At 36.0% G+C, this 18,571-nt stretch overlaps 1 protein-coding gene across 3 annotated transcripts in view; it reads right to left on the bottom strand.

Moving 5' to 3' along the window:
* The window catches only part of CNOT2 (CCR4-NOT transcription complex subunit 2), a 117,332-nt gene that overhangs the window by 98,117 nt on the left and 644 nt on the right, over positions 1–18,571 (bottom strand). The gene's annotated exons all lie outside the window — the stretch shown is intronic.

Raw genomic sequence — 18,571 nt, 5'->3', positions numbered from 1 at the left:
CTGAGGCAGGAGAATGGCGTGAACCCGGGAGGCGGAGCTTGCAGTGAGCCGAGATCGCACCACTGCACTCCAGCCTGGGTGACAGAGCGAGACTCCGTCTCTGAGGCGGGTGGATCACGAGGTCACCAGATGGAGACTATCCTGGCTAACACGGTGAAACCCCGTCTCTACTGAAAATACAAAAAACTTAGCTGGGCGCGGTGGCAGGCGCCTGTAGTCCCAGCTACTCGGGAGGCTGAGGCAGGAGAATGCGTGAACCTGGGAGGCGGAGCTTGCAGTGAGCTGAGATGGCACCACTGCACTCCAGCCTGGTGACAGAGTGAGACTCCGTCTCCAAACAAACAAACAACAACAAAAACAAAACCTAGAAAGAGATAGCAAACTAAACCAAAAGCAAACAATGGATATAATAAAGATATCCGATATAAGTGAGAGCCGATATAAGTGAACTAGAGAATAAAAAAATGAGAAATACTTTTTAAAGTTTATTATCTAAAAAGATAAACAGATTGACAAACTTTGAGCTAAACTGACCAAGAAAAGAAAAAAAAAAAAAAAGAAAAGAAGACTCAAAGTACTAAAAACAGGAAAGAAACAGAGTACATTACTACAACTTTGTAGGGTAGGCATAGCAAGGATCATAAATAATGTGAACTGAATACTAACAAATTAAATAACTAAAGGAAAGGGACAAATTCTTACAAAGTCACAGACTATCAAAATTGACTTAGGATGAAACAGGCAATCTGAATAGACCTATAACAAGTGAAGAGATTGCATTAGTAATTTTAAAACTTCCCATTAAAAAAAAAAAAAAATCTCAGGCCCAGGAAGCTTCACTGGTGAGTTGTACCAATTATAAGAAAAGCTGCTATCAATTCTTTGCAAACTCTTCCAAAACAGAGAAGAGTTTTGGAACCTGGAACATTTCCTGACTCATTTTACAAGATCATTGTTATCCAGATAACAACATCAAAGAAATCTCAAGAAATGAAAACCACAGACTGATATATCTTATGAAAATAGGCAGAAAACCTAGTCAGGCGTGGTGGCTCACACCTGTAATCCCAGCTTTGGGAGGCTGAGGCAGGAAGATCATGAGGTCAGGAGATCAAGACCATCCTGGCTAAGACCGTGAAACCCCATCTCTACTAAAAAATACAAAAAAATTAGCCAGGAGTGGTGGTGGGCGCCTGTAGTCCCAGCTACTCGGGAGGCTGAGGCAGGAGAATGGCGTGAACCTGGGAGGCGGAGCTTGCAGTGAGCCAAGATCGTGCCACTGCACTCCAGCCTGGACGACTCAACGAGACTCTGTCTCAAAAAATAATAAAAGAAAATAGGCACAAAGACCCCCAACAAAATACCAGAAAACAAATACAGCAAAATAGGGATTATACAACATGACCAGGATACAATTTATCCCAGAAATTCAAGAACTGTTCAACATCATAAAAACAAAAAATGTAATACAACATATTAGAAGAAACAACCACATGATCATCTCAAAAGATGCACCAAAAAAAGCATCTGAAAAAAATCTAACAGCCCTTCATAATAAAAGCACTCAACAAACTAGAAATAGAAGGGAACATCCTCAAACTGATAAAAGGTATCCATGGGGGGAAAAAAAACAAAAACAAAAAAACAAACAAAAAAACACACACAGATATATACTTAAAGGTTAAAGTCTGAATGCTTTCCTTATAAGATCAGGGATAATACAAGGTTGTCCACTAAACAGAATTGTCATTTCTATTTCATACTGTACTGAAGATTCTAGCCAGAACAATTAGGCAAGAAAAATAAAATAGAATGCATCCAGATTGGAAAAGAAGTGAAACTACCTCTAATTGTAGATTACCTGATGTCATAGAAAAGAAAATCCTAAAGAAGCCACTAAAAAGATGATGATAAACACATGAACCTTATAAGACAGCACCAAAATGAATGAAGCAAAAACTGACAACTGAAGAGAGAAATAGCCAATTCAACAACAGTGGTTGGGAGACTTTTAATACTCCATGTCAATAATGAATGCCAAGAACTAGATACAAAGTAAGCCAACAGGAGACCTGAAAATACAAAACAGCTGACATAGCAGTTTAATAGTTAAGATTTTATTAATAGTAATGTTTTATAATAAGTAAACAAGTTCAACAAAGTTGCAGGGTACAAAATCAATATGCAAAAATTAATTGCATTTCTATACAATAACAATGAACAATCCAAAAATGAAATTAAGAAAATAACTCCATTTCTGAAGCATCCAAGAGAATAAAATTCTTAAGTATAAGTTTAACAAAAGTAATACAAAACATACCATAAAAACTACAAAACATTATTAAAAGAAATTAAAGTCTATTCCGGTCCTCAATTGATTTTAAAAGAAAGAAATTAAATAACTATATAAATAGAAAGATATCCCATGTTCAGTTTCAACACAATTCTATCAATATTCCCCCCGGCTTCTTTGGAGAAATTAGCAAGCTAATTCTAAAATTCATATGGAAATTCATGGAGCACATACTAATAACATAATCTCGAAAAAGAACAGAGTTGGAGGATTCTCAAAAATTCCTGTTTTCAAAATTGCAGACTGTAATCAAGGGATACTGGCATAAGGATAGGCATATCAATCAATGAAACAGAATTGAGAGTCCAGAAATAAAGCTTCACATATACAGTCAGTTCATTTTAAAGAAGGGTACTAAGATAAACGAATAGAGAAAACAGTCTTTTTAACAAATACTGAGCTCCAAATCATGCACATTTTCCACTATTATCTCTTCACATATTCTATACACAAATTTAAGTCTAGCAACATACAAAATCTAGAAAAGATTTTAGCAGTCTCATCATAAAGGAAAGCAGTAAAACTGGGGGAAGAGGGTATTTATTACATGCATTCATTCAACAAACATGTTTCAGGTACCAGTGAGAAAAGCACTAGCCAACAAAACAACATCCAACAGAAATGAACAACTGATACATGCAACATAAATAAGTCATAAAATTATGTTAAGCAAAAGAAGACACAAAACAATGTAGTACCTACAAATCCATTTGTTCGAATCTCTAGAAAAAATCTCAAATATACTGACAGAAAGCAGATCTGTGGTTGCCAGGGCCATGATTGGGGTCTCCCTGCAATCAGTGAACTTCAGTGGTGACAGGAATGTTCTGTATCTGAATGATGGTGATGGTTAAACGGGTGTATAAGTTTGTGAAAACTCATTTAAAAAGGACACTTAAATGGGTACCTTGTATTATGTGTAAACTTCCTTGACAAGGTTGATTTAAAAATAAGAATGGAATTAGTTCCTATGGATATTAAAAAATAATAAGCCCTGCATGAAAATTCACCCTAGATCAACACTAAAAACTAAGCCCGGTCTGAATTTCACTGTAAAAGTGAAAGCCTCTAGAAGTATGCTTGAACAAGAACAGTACAACGAAAAAATCAGGAGGTTATGAAGTCAAAGACCTGACTCTGGATCTTACTGGCTAGCTTATATGACCTGGAAGAACTTAATTACCACTTATGTGGTAGAACCTACCTTATTTACTCAACTGTAAAATGGGAAAAATTCAGCTAACCTCATGTAACAACTGTGAAGAGTATATACAAGGCATATTTTACTCTAAGTAAAAATGTCCTTACGGTGGCTTAGCAAAGTCTTGCCTCATTTGCCTCTGACCTTTTCTGTACCCTAGATCTACCATTCTCTTCCTTTCCTACTACACTCTAGGCACACAGACTTCTTTGCAATTTTTTAATCATAAGACATCAAGAATACAACTCTCTCAGGATTTTTCTTCTTTGTTGTTGTCCCTTCCTGAAAGCTCTTTCTCCTGAATAAGCACAGGATTGCTCCCTCACCACAGGCTCACTCCTTGAGGGAAAATCAGTGGGAAAGGACTTCCCTGACCAGCCTATTTAAATCTGCACCTCATACACACTCCACACTTTCTCTTAGTTTCTTTTTCTCCTTGTCCTTACCACCATCTGTCAGACTATATGTATCTATATAGATTTTATTTTGTACACTGCTATATTCTTTTGGAATAGCACTTGGGGCACATAGTAGGAGTTAAATAAATATTTGCCAAATTAATGAATAAATGAGTAATATAAAGAAAGTATCTAATACCTAAATGTTGTCTTTGCCTACTTCCCACAAGCAAAATACTATTTTCAAATACATCCAGATATCAAAATGATTTTGAAGCCCTCCAGAAAACATAAGCTTAAGAAAATACTGAAAATACAATCTGATTTTAGCATTTAACATAACGTCTTAACCTACATTTTCAGTGTTGATACAGTGAATTAAATTAGGCAAAATTCTTTTAAACTTTTCACTGTAAGTTTATCCAGTTTAAACCTCTTGGAGATCAATTTTGATATGGTACTTCTGTATATTAACCCTGTCTCATAATTGTGTGATATACTATTTACTTTTTTTTCCCAGGAAGTACGGAATAATGCTTGGGAGGGGACCACAGACAGGACTATAACATGTTACTCTTATTTTGTCTTTATGCTTATTAGTAAGAATGAAAAACATAAACAGAAAACGTGAAAATAGAAGTGAATATAAAATATTCCCTCTTCAGAGAAAAAGCCAAAAAATACAAGTTTTAAAATTATCAGTTTGTAACTTTGAAATTTAGAACTTTTTTAAAACACAACCATACGCAGTGTCAGTGACAGTAAATTAAAAAACACAATTCACACAGAGTTGGAAAGAACGTAAACTGGCACAGCTTTGCTGTAAGAAAAAAAGCAACTGAATATTAAAAGCTTTAGAAGATAACCTTTCATACACCCAACATATTTATATTTGTTAGGCCCTGTATGAGGTTTCAAATATACATTAATGAACTAGACTGAACTTGTCCCTACTCATGATCTAGTGGTGGAATGAAAGACAAAATTTTTTAGCATAATAGCTAATTACAATAGATGCTAGGTGAGAAGAGTCTACTTAAGAAAAGGGTAGTTGGGGAAAGACTCTCTGAGAGTATCCTGTATACTATCGGATGTGCTAAATGCTGTAAATATGTTATCATTTACTCCTTCCAACCTCTGAGGTAAGTATCATTATTATACCTGTTCTTATGGAGAGAATACTAAGGCTTGAAAAGTAATTTGACTAAGGACACAGCAATTGGCTAAGCACTGGACCTGCTTACCTCCAACATTCATATACTTTGAAATGATTGTACTTACAGAAATTTCTTCTAAAGAAACAAATGTACAAACAATTCAGGTACAAGAATGTTCATCACAGTGCTATTTGTAAAAGTAAAAAGTCAAAATAAAATGTTCAATCATACACAATCATTAAATCAGTTATGTCCTGGCAATTAAGAATCTTATTTTGGATAAATATATGACACTGGAAAATGCTTATGGTGTCAGTTTTGTTTTTTGTTTTCAATACAGGTTCCAAATTAGCATGTATACTCCAATTTCTTCATCACAAAAATGCAAACTTTCATGGATATCTCTGACTTTTTCTCCCCTCTTTATTACAACTCTCCAGCATTTTCACATCCCCCTATATTACCTTAATAATCAGAGAGAAAAATGAGAGACCGTAGAGCTTACAAACACATGCATACAAAGGAAATGACAACGTTTGCATCAGTTAACAATGGTTCTCTAGGTTGTAGGCTTGGAAGTGATTTTTATTTTCTTCTCTCGCTAATCTTTCCTTTCTACTTTTTCTATAATAAGCATATGCTATTACTACTTTTTTTTTTTTTAAACCACAGGTCTCCTTCAGCAGAACCTCACATTTAATTCACTCCATATAAAATTTAAAAACCAGTAAATAACAGTATTACTTCCTTGGTATGCTGTAATAATACATATCAATATACAAGAATCCAAAATTATAAAATAGGTAAGTTATAGGGGAACTTTCTATTACAAAAGAATCTTCTCTTTAAAAAAATTTACCTCAGAATCCCAAGTTGAAGTTCCCAAAGTAAATAAAAACTTCTCAAATCATTAATTTGAATCAGATGTTCAAAATCAGAGGAATTAAATACTCTTTTTCTGAGCCAATTGATAAATCCGAAACTATTCTGAAATAGTGTTAAATGACAGAAAAACAAAAATAATCTTTGCCTTGTCTTGATATTTTAGCATGTACATTTTTGGTACAAGGCCGAAATATATAATTAATCATATAGCTTAGGATACAAATTATTCTGAGGAATGAATTCCCTACTTTTAGTTAATTCCAGTGAAATAAGCAAAGAGCTTTGGATATTGAAAACTTTAAAGTGTGGTAATAATCTTCTAATAGTAAACCTAACAGTTAACTGAGTATCTGATGCCCGAGTATTTTGCTGTGCCTGACAATTATTATTAAAACTATCAAAATTATAAGGGGGCATATCTTGACCAGAATCTGTAGATCTTCTAGAAGTTCATATATTTTATATCACAAGGATAAGTTTTATAAATAAATTTTAGATATGAGTCCTTTGCTCAATTTTAAATTATTTGCCTTAGTTAATATGAAAGAATGGAAGAGCAAACTAACTAAGGATTTAGGGTAGCTGTATTCCAGTTTCTAAACTTTTAGTATATGTTTTTAGAAGAAAAAAGTATTTTGCTTTTAAGTGGCTTTATTACGGTACACGATTAAATAATCAGCACACCTAACAAATATTTAATGTCAGCAACTAGATTTTACAAGTTGATAGTAAAAGCAATGCCTTTTCCTACAATGCACAACAGTCATTTTCCAAATTCATTACTCTGTGATTCACTTTCCTTGCTTTGCTACTGCAGCTATTTAGTACTATTCTGGTTGCCTTATATGGTCTTTACTTTTAATGTTTCAAAAGGCTCAGTACCCAAGAGATCTTACAGATTTAAGGGACAAAGAACAGTGTAAGTTATTCATACACATCATATGCACAAGAATACACAAGAGTTTCCAACTACTGCACTGACATTCTCAATGCTCTAATTATAAATTACAAATGATTTTCAAAAAATAGACATGATGTTCACGAAAAATATGCTTGGCTAACAATGATAAAGGAAAGGACACAAATACAGTTACAAAAATGGGAATACCCCAAAGATTATCATGATGTTTTACCCTAATGATACAGGAGTTAAGATGAAGTAAAGTTCCTGCTATAGACACATATAGAAAGCATCAGGACCTCAGCATGCAAAAATATTCAATTAACTGGCCTGCTCTGATGAACACAGCAGAATCATTCTTTACCACTCCCACAATCTTTCCAAACTTTCTCCCAAAGTCCAATAAGCCAGTTGTCTTTTTCTTTTTTCTGAGATGGAGTCTAGCTCTGTCACCCAGGCTGGTGCACACTGGTATGATGTCAACTCATTGCAACCTGCACCTACCAGGTTCAAGCGATTCTCCCGCCACAGCCTCCCAAGTATCTGGGATTAGACACGCGTGCCACCACGCCTGGCTAATTTTTTGTATTTTTAGTAGAGACAGGGTTTTCCTTGTTGGCCAGGCTGATCTTGAACTTCTGACCTAAGTGATCCACCTGCCTCGGCCTCCCAAAGTGCTGGGATTACAGGCATGAGCTACTGCGCCTGGCCTAATAAGCCAGATATCTACTTAAATAAAAATGCATAAAGGGCAAAGCACCCAAATGCAGCAGCATCACAAGATAAAAATGAATGAATCATTCAATCAATCATACAACTTAAGAAACTACAGTAGTTCTCCCCTTATCCGCGGTTTCTTCTTCCTCAGTTTCAGTTATTCATGGTGAACCACAGTCCAAAAATATTACATGGAAAATTCCAGAAATAATTCATACATTTTAAAGTAGGCACCATTCTGAGGAGTGTGATGAAATTTTGTGACATCCCGCTCCATCCCACCTGGGACATGATATCCTTGCTACATATGCTACCCACCCCTTAGTCATGTTAGTAACTATCTTGGTTATCAGACTGACAGAATACAAGAAGTACAAGTACAGTACAAGAGGTGTTTTGAGAGAGAGATCACATTTGCTTAACTTTTTTATAATATTTAATTATTCTTTTTTTTTTTTTTTGAGACAGAGTCTCGCTCTGTCCCCCAGGCTGGAGTGCAGTGGCTCGATCTTGGCTCACTGCAAACTCCACCTCCCAGGTTCAAGCGATTCTCCTGCCTCTGCCTCCCAAGTAGCTGGGACTACAGGCGCGTGCCACCAATCCCAGCTAATTTTTGTATTTTAGTAGAGGCGGGGTTTCACCGTGCTAGCCAGGATGGTCTTGATCTCCTGACCTTGTGATCCACCCACCTTGGCCTCCCAAAGTGCTGGGACTACAGGCGTGAGCCACTGCGCCCGGCCTATTTTATTATTAGCTATTGTTGCCCATCTCTTATTGTACCTAATGTACAAGTTAAACTTTATCATAGGTATGTATGTATGCGGGGGGAATAGTACATATAAGGTTCAGTACTATCTGTAGTTTCAGGCATCCACTGGGGTGTTAGAACATATTTCCCCTTGAATTAAGGGGAAACTACTATACTAGTTTATACTAGCTTCACTACAATAACTAATAATCAGGAATAATTATCATGATACTTTGACACGCTCTACAGTTAAACACTTTTGCTTTCATTATCTGAGTTGTCATCAGCAACACTGGGAGGTATAAATTATCAAACAGCTGAGGCTCTTCAATACTAATTGATTTGTCCAGGCACACAGCTAGTAAGTTCATAGAGCCCAGACTGGAACCCATCATCTAAATCCAAGTGTGAAGTCTTTCCAAAATAATGCATTATCTCTTCATTAAAGATGAGCACATACTCAATGGTACATTTATCAACTTTCAAAAAAATAAATGGTAGGTGTTGTTTCTTCTGAACTTTCAGAATTTTTGCAATATTTGCTCTACATAAAGGAAATGGCATGGGAACCAACACCAGTAAATAACCTACTGTCAGGAGTTTTACAGGATCTTATTTAAACCCACTTAAATACACTTAAGCGAAGGAGATATTTTATTAATTTTAAGGAAGAAAACAGGCATAGAGGAAAAACTGCTACAGGTAACTGCATTATTCAGGTTGTAAAAGGTAGACACTGTCTGTCTGAATCCTAACCCATTAGATTTATCCCACTTAACAAAGGAATTATTAAATGCCTATTATGTGCCCTGTGCTTTGCCAAGTGCTGCAGACAAAGCAATGTGAAGATTTATTTATGTTACTCAAAATATTACACATCTTACTTCACAGAAGGTCATCTAAACAAAATTCCTGGTAGGAAAAACATGTTTAGACTCTAAAAGCAAGACTGCATTCTTATTTACATTTACAAATCTGATACAAAAAAGAGTATAGTGCACTCTGTGAAATAAATTGTGGCTAATTCTCATAAGCCTCAGAAGCTCCTCTTTAACCTAACAAGTCCCACTCCAGAACGAAAACAAACAAAAAATTCACAAAAATCTTTAATCCTTACATCAGTCCTACTGGGTAAGTATTGTTACTTATCTACATTTTCTTTGTTTTATTTATTTTAATCTACATTTTCAAATGAGAAAACTGAAGTATAGGGAGGATAAGTCACATAGCCAATTGAAAACAGTACAATGGTGATTCCATTTCAGGCTGGTTAGTTCCAGACATTATGGACATCATGTAAAATTTCAGAATATAACTCTCTTTAACAGCAGATAGATCAGCTCCATTTTATTCAGTCAAAAGTGAACTAAATAGACAATTAGGCTACGTGGGCAACTCTACATGCCATAGTTGAACCATTAACTTTTGCTATGATAAAACAGTATATAATGCATACAATAAAAGCAGCAATTTAAGTCAGTAATCCCAGCACTTTGGGAAGACAAGGCAGGCAGATGGCTTGAGCGCAGGAGCTCAAGACCACCCTGGGCAACATGGAGGAACCCTGTCTCTACAAAAGATGCAAAAATTAGCCGGGCATGGTGGTGTGCGTCTGTAGTCCCAGCTATTCGGGAGGCTTAGGTGGGAGGATTGATTAAGCCCAGGAGGTCAAGGCTGCAGTGCACTGTGATCATGCTGCTGCATTCCAGCCTGGGTGACAAAGTGAGACCTGTCTCAAAATAAAATAAAATAAAATTAATAATTTGCTAAAACTACATTCTCAGAGAAGCAATTCTTTTCTTTAAAACATTAATTTAGGATTTGTTTTTGCACGTCAATTAACAAATAATGCTAGCAACCTAATACAAACAAGTGTTATGTAGAGTATTTTGAGAAACACACAAACAAGTATATATAAAATAAGCACTTTTAGTAATATAACATAAATATCAGCTCCTATGTAGGGATTTTATCACTGATTTAGATTTTCTTCATATTTTTCCAATTTATCTAAGAATGTTAAATCTTATGTCTAATACATTACGTCAGATGATAATACTCAAACTTTGCCTGCCCCAAAACGTATGTAAAAATTCCGTCCCAGTAATGGAAAAATCTTGAACAGTAGGCATTCATTTATATGTATAACAAACAAGTTCTCTAAAAGAAACTACAGAGTTTCAAAGTCATACAGTTCTTAACAAATAATCCTGCTTATATGAATACAAAGTACTCAATTTGTTTAATGGAGAGAAAATAATCTTTCAAAAATGTCACAAATACACACCATTAAGCTATAATTTTAATTGCAAATCGACTGTGGAATCTAAACTTTCCCCTGAAACACAAATCTGTTTATCAATCTTACTGGCTATTTTTTTCCCCCAATGGTTAATGGTTTCCTCATCACATATAAGATAAGACCTCTCATACTGTGGCTACTTCATTCCTTCAACTAACTTCTCCTATGAGGTCCCAGAATTCCATCAAGGGCTGTGGAGGATTACCTCGCCATTCTCCAAATCCAGAATATTTCCCCAAGATTTGTGCATTTACAATGCTGATACCCTCCCCTCCCCCACCTAGTTAACTACAAATCACCCTTCAGAACCCAGCTCACTTACCACCTCCTTGAAGCAAACTCGTTAACTCCCTGAAACAAGGTTACCGTACTCTAGGATGTTTCTACAGTATGACAAAAATTTAACTTGAGGAATCATGCAGTGCAACTATAATAGTGCACAGCACATAGTACCATTTATTGGACTGTACAAGGAAATCTAATTAAACATGAAAATCATTACTAATTTCTAAGAAAAGTATAGATTTTATTATTCTACATAAACACATGAATTAAGGAAAGTTTTCAGTTTGCTTTCCTATGTCATTTTCCAGTACTCCAGACAGACCACCCCCCAACCCCCACAATTCATCTGATGTAGAAAACAATTTCAAGGCACTTTAATAAAAAATAATCCCTCCTCCCTATTGCTCTTTATAAAACTTATTACAGATTACTGGGTCCACCATGGTATTTTCAGAAGTTGAAAGACACAGATTATTATGCCTTAATCATCTCTTCCCCCCTTTAGAGCTTACCCCCATTTATGCAGAAAGCACTAAGTAATTGTTGATGAAATTTCTTATCTTCAAACATGCAAAACTTGACTCTATCTCAGGGCCTTCTATTCCTTCTGTCTGGAAAAGCATTCAACCACATTTCTGCATGGTTGACTCCTTTCTGTTTCTGCTCAAATGATACCTCCAAAGAAGTCTTCTCTCATCACCCTACTTAATCTCTTTTTTTCCATTTCTAATCAATTGCTGTACTTTTACCCCCTTTATTTTTTCCTAAATTACCACTACCTGAAATTATATTTATTTGTTTACTGTCTGTCTCCTCCTCCAGAATGTTAGGTTAATGAAGGTGGAGACTTGTCTGAATCACCATCATATATATCCAGTAACAATGTCGAGCAGAGACTAAACACTTAAATTACTACAGGATTTACTTGAAAACATCTAGAGTGCTAACCTATAACCAGCAGAGCCTAAACTTTAAATTTAATTTAATAAACAATTTCTATCCAAACACTACTAAAAAACAGCTAAATTGTATGAGTTTCGCATGTGCAGGGAATAGAAAAAGAACTTTTAAAATACACAGAATTTTACTGTTGGAAGTGACTTTGGCGATCAACCACAGAGATTTTCAAACTATGATCTGAAACACCTTAGTGTTTCACTAATTTGTCCTTCACAAATTCATTTAAGCATTGGATTACAATTTTTTTACACACATACATCCATTTTAGGATGAGTGATATACACACACAAGTGCATTGTATACCAAACTTAAACACTTTAAAGACTATCTCAGATGTCAGGTTAACCAGTTTGGCTGTACTAAATAAAGTTTGGCCTGACATACTTATAAATATACCTAGAATTTCTCATAAGCATAGATTAGAAAGATTATGGCTCCAATTTTTTGTCTAATTTCAGGCCAGACATGTTCACTCCCATAAAAACTACACCCCTAAAGCATTACTTTGTCCAGTAATCTGTTCAGCATAGGACTACCTCAGAATAATGGTGCAATAGTATGTAAAATGTAGCATCAATGATATGTTATTACCTATTCTCATTATAACAAACTATTTGCTTTCAAGTTTTTAATGTTTCTCAATGAATGAATGTAATTTTTAAAAATCAGCAGTTGTTGTATATTGCCAGAAAGTCAAGCTTGAAACAAAAATTTCCTACTGCTGCTTGTCTTTCAAACTTCTGTATCAATTTGATTAAATATCTAGGATCTGCAAGATGATCAGATGCAAACAAAAATAAATCTTCCATTAACACCTATTTTATTTAATAAATCATGATTTTCTCTATAAAGTAGCGCTAAAATAAATGAGAAAGAAATTAGACTCTGAGTACAGTCTGAAGATGAAAATGGCCTTCATAATTCCCAACTTCTAATTTTCTTATTGACCAAAATAGCTTGTTTATAAACATAAATGTTAAGTTTTAAACTTATTTTAAATTATATATATAAAATTAAGATAATGAAAGTCCTCTCTGCAAGCTGTAAAACATTTTTAAAATATTAAGTAGCAAAGCCAAAAGTAGTCAGGTGCTTGGAATGGCACAGTAAACCTAATATGTTATTTTACTGACCTATGGAAGATTCTTACAAGCAGAAAACTAAATACAAAATTTACATGCAGGATAGGCATTATAATTTACAAAGTAGAAAATAATACAAAAGCACATTCTTGCCAGATATGACACAAAACCAAATGTTCCTCTCTCAAACACACTGTATTACATAATCAAGTCATTACGTTTTGTCCAGATGCTAATACAAACTGGAGCTGTTACAACATCTGAATACACAAATGGAAAAATAGTATATCAATATGTTTGAAAAACAAGCAAGTCTACTCACTGTTACCTAAATTGCCAGGACACATAATTTTCTCTCACTCATTTTATCATTAGTTTTACTAAGTTTTACTAAAACTTAGTAAAAACTTACTAAATGTGCATTTTCATCTACTCACATATAAGGAAAGACATTTCCATTCAGAAAAGGCAGAGAAAGGATTGGTGTCTTGAATACTGGATCATATTCCCTTTTTAAAAATATATACTCTGTATCTTTAGCAGCTCTTAGTCACTAAAAGGTCTCTGGAACATATACAGGCAATTAAGACATAATATTCCTAAAATCATTATCAATATGAGCATATCTACTAAAATGCAATTCTGGGAGTCATCTATCCTGTTTTGATTTTGACATCTCTAAAATGGGCACAAAACTGGCTCACAAGCTCTTAAACAAACCTGTCGAGGCCAGATGTTTCTCAAAATCACAGTTTCAGATCTGAGAAAGGTAAAATGTTGTATGTATCATATATGACATAAGATCTGCCAATGGCAACACCTGCAGTCACACACGTGAACATTTCCATATGAAAAAGTGGGAAAATCAGATTAAGAAAGATGATCATCAGATTCACAGGTATAACTCCAGTTGATATTTTCTCACCTTGCTTATTCAAAACAAAACAAAACAAATGATCAACTTTCAGAGCTTTTTAAATTTTGGACCTCCAATAAGACACATCTCACCTTATTTCCGTAAGGGCAATTTTATTCAAACTACAGAAATCCTGCTTTCTACTGACCAGTGGGCCAGGCATTAAGAGGAAAACGGTGAGAAAAACAGAATCTAACTTCAGAAGCCCCAAATCTAATAGGAGCTCATGGGTAAGTACTGGTAAACATGTTACCTTGTAAAGACAAATACAAAATAATCTCCTTCAAATAATGGCCATAACCACACAAAATATAGCAAGAAATACAGACCTAAACATCCTGCCAGAAGCAAAACAAGGTATTAATCACTCTATTACTAACATCCTTCCCTAATTCCATACTAATTCAACACACAGTTCTCTAAGAAGCTAGTTATCTATTTTTCCATATGTAATTAAGAAGCAAAACTATAAGACAGAATTCAAGAAAGTGAAGGAATACAGGATGCCATTCTCCCCACCATTTTTCCAATCTGTTGCTTCAGATCTGTGTATTGTGAAACAGTACTGACAAATGACAATCTAGCAACAGTTCAGTTTAATAGATGCGTATTGAGAATCTACTAAGTATTATGCACTATAGAGGCATTCGAAACATGAACATAAACAAATCAAAGCCCTACCTCTCAGGTGCTCCCAGTCCAGATGGACAGTAAATTACAATACAGTGTGACATTCTATAATAGAAGTTTGAAGACTAAAAAGCAATACAGCAGAAAGATTTGGGGAGTCAGGAAAGATTTATGAAGAAAGTGATACCAAAGAGGAGTATGGAAGAAGTTCATCAAACAACAGAGAAGTGAAAGATACATAAAATATGCACCACCACCCTCCCCCCCACACACACATGCAATAACATACACATGAATAAAAAGAATAGGATGGGCGTGGTGGCTCACACCCGTAATCCCAGCACTTTGGGAGGCTGAGGCAGGCAGGTCGTCTGAGGTCAGGAGTTTGAGGCAAGCCTGACCAACATGGTGAAACCCTGTCTCTACTAAAAATACAAAACTAGCCGGGCACATTGCCTGTAATCCTAGCTACTCAGGAGGCTGAGGCAGGAGAATCACTTGAACCTGGGAGGTGGAGGTAGTAGTGAGCCAAGATCGCGCCACTGCACTCCAGCCTGGGCGAGGAGCAAAACTCCGTCTCAAAGAAGAAGAAAAAAAAAGAATAAGGAAAGGAAAATGTTCAGGGTTAAGTGGCAAATAGTCCAAAATATCTAACTATATATCTCAGTGGACTTAGATCCTCAGTCTAAGCATATACAAAACACTAAAGTGCCCAGAAAACTAAAAATTTCCCATTTTTTCTAAATAATTCACTTTTCTGTATTTCCATATTATATGTCATGAGCTCTTGACAAAAAGTAAACATCGTAAACTGTTTTATTACTTTATAATGCAGCACACCCCCAAGTGATATACCAACAGATACCAACAGATTTGCATCTGTATTTCAGAGAACAAGCTGTCAGAAAACACAGTATGAATTCTATTTCCAGGACATTCCTAATAGTATAGACAAAGTAAATAAATGAACAAGCCACATCAGCATGATTACTCATAACAGTTGAATTCTAAAATAGAAATCCAAGGATGTCAAACAGAAAAACTAAAGAAATGAAACCCTAATTTTCATTCCACTTCAAGGTAAACTTTCTACAACGACATCAACTTTAGCACAGCTCTTTTCAAAATATCTGGTATAAGTCACAGTGAAATTCAATCCCTTTAAGTATCACAGGTAGAAACTGCTCTTAGTAAGGAAGAACAGTCAGCTGTATCATCAAGCAGAATAAGTTCTACCATAGCACTAGATCCCTTGATTAACACTGTATGTAATTCCACTCAAACATTACAGTACACCTCATATTAACTCTGCCCCTAAACTGCCCTACCCGGTACCTTGGATCTTTTGCCTCTTTGTGTTACAAAATCCACTACAGATCCAGGTAACAAATAACATCATAAATGTTTGGTTGTATATTTTCCTGAAATCTCAGGAAAATTTTAACAAATTTTAACAACAAAAAAACCGCTATTGTTTAACATTGCTTTTAAAGAGCAAAAAAATAAATTGTAAGCTAAGTGTTTTTCACTAGTCCATTAATGCTTACTCATTATTTCACATATACATGTGAAGCATACATTCTATTTATATTATCAGAAAATCTTATGAAGTCTGTCACTAGAAAACATAAAACTATAACTTATACAGGTTGTAAAAAATTCTGTAATGGTCTTTCAAAATATAGGTACTTTTAATACCAGTATCTACTAAAGGAATACAAATGAGAACTGGGTTAGAAGCACTTCTAATAAAATCTGTTCATACACCTGAAAATTTTATTTACTTTTGAACAAATAATTTTCAGGTTATAATAACTGTAAAGCATCTCTGAAAAATCAAAAAGTGCAACACCCAAAGTTATAAAGCAAAACAATGGTAATTAGTCCTTGTAGGGAGGTATATGGGAAGTTGTATCATTCTGAATTGTTTTTGTTTTTGTTTTTTGCCCAGCATCAGAAGATAAGCCACATTCTGAGTTTTATCTTCAAGATCAGGTACTTGGGGATATAAATCACTCACACACAAGCATTTTGCCCTCCTTTTCCACCATATAAATTAAAGTATTACAGAAACTGAAAAATTGTATAGGCTGTATTTGCTGCTTGGTTAAACAAACAGGCAATTCTCATTCCCTGAGATCAGATTAGGTTACAGATCTCTCTACAATGTATACTTAAAAAAAGATTCCTGCCAACAAATGTTTACATTAACTTTCTTTGTATTGATGAAGCACTAATTCAGATACAAAAAAAAACTTTAGCAGAGGTTCTCACTTCCTCTCTAAAATACAAAGTATTCACAAAAGTTATTACAATTCAAGCTCTCAGAAAATATGAGAGAAAGATACCTTTTTTACAATAAGGATCTTACAAAGTCAAGAAATAAGTGAGTAGAGTGGAACATGTTTTGTCTTTAAGTGTATTTTGCATTTCTTTTTCTTTAGATTTAACATTATAAAAGAACTACAAACTAAACAAATTCAACATACAGAGCTTACTAATTATCTTGGTCCATTATAAACATTTCAATGAACTGGGCTCTGAATATAGACAACCATTTCAGCCCACTATGATTCTTAACCCTTTCAATTCGCAATCTTACAAAAATTATAAGAGACATATTCATTGACGTTTGGAAAGAACTGTTGTCAATTATGCCAAGCATTCCCAAACTCAACATAAACCTTGTATGTAAATGGATACTTTAAATTTTCTATCTCATCCCTCACCCCATACTTTATTCTTTCCACTTATCTTGCTTCAAAAGGGAAATCAAGAGTCACACTTATGATACTGAGCTCTAAAAATTCCTAATATCAAGCATGAAGTATGTTCAACTTTGGAACCTTAAATTCAAGTTGGCCTCCCTCGTGAACTGACTTTGATTACTTTTTACCATTTCACCAAGAATCTAAGGGTTCAAATCAGTGTACTTAATTACGAAGAACTGCCCAAACGATTTTAAAAGGAGTGGGATTCTCTGACCAAGAGTTTTATGGAAATGAAACAATGTTGCACTCAGTCTTCCGGATGTTGAAAAGTGAAGATGTCTCCAAGGATTCGAAGGAAGTTGATGTTTAGGTTCCTTCTGAGAGGGTGGTACCCTTATGTAAGACTTTTGTGGTGGTAATACCGTACCTACAGGCCTGGAATAAATATAAAGTCTAAAACCTTGGAAATACTTTGTGTAAAAGAAAACTACAATTCACTTTTGCTAAGAACCACAGTTACCAAGAGTCATCAGCTTTCTCCCGGACAGACAACAGTGCCTCAATTAAGAACTACAAAGGGCTCTTTTAACCCTACTCTTTTCTTCTGAGAAACTTTTAAGTGAGACCTACAACAGCAAAAGGTGGAGAGGCCCCTGCGGAAGTAGAAACCCAGGGCTTGCAACTTCACAGACAGAAGCATCTGTGGTTCCTCCGCCGCCCCAGGACCATCCGGACTCAGTCTACGACACTACGGAAGCTTCACCTTCCTGGTGCGGTGGCAGAAGCAGCATCGCAGTTGCATTCCTTCTCCCTCCACCATGCACAACCTTCGGTATCCCAGGGCCTGCAGTCTCCTGACACCCGTTAGCCAGTCCAGTGTCTCCCATCTGACACACACACACTAACAGAAATACACATAACTGGCAGATGATATACGTGTATTGAGAATGTAAGGAGCCAGAGCCAGCACCAGCTGCTGGGAAGGCGGCAGAGCCGTCTAAAGCGGGCTCGAGCTCCTCAGCCACGGCCGCAGCCGCCTTCTCTTCTCCCCCAGGAAGCAGCGCGGCGGTAGCGGCTCCTCCGCGCTGGCGGGAGCCTAGGGGAGTGGAGTCTGGGGAAGCCCCGCCACTCGCGGATGGGACCGGGCCTAGGATCTGGAGCTGCTGCTACTGCAGCGGCCCGAGTACAGCGACGCTTTACGTCCCGTCCACCACCACCCCCATACACACCCCTCCCTCCCTCCCCCGCCGCCACCCCCCCTCCCCGCCCGCTCCGCTCTCCCTCTCTCGATTGGAGCCGAGACAAAAGCAACGGGAAGCGGCGGG

Source organism: Rhinopithecus bieti, unplaced genomic scaffold (assembly GCF_001698545.2).
Source record: "Rhinopithecus bieti isolate Rb0 unplaced genomic scaffold, ASM169854v2 scaffold_25288, whole genome shotgun sequence".
NCBI lineage: Eukaryota > Metazoa > Chordata > Mammalia > Primates > Cercopithecidae > Rhinopithecus > Rhinopithecus bieti.
Note: the sequence above shows the minus strand (reverse complement) of the source record. Positions and strands in the feature narration are given on the sequence as shown.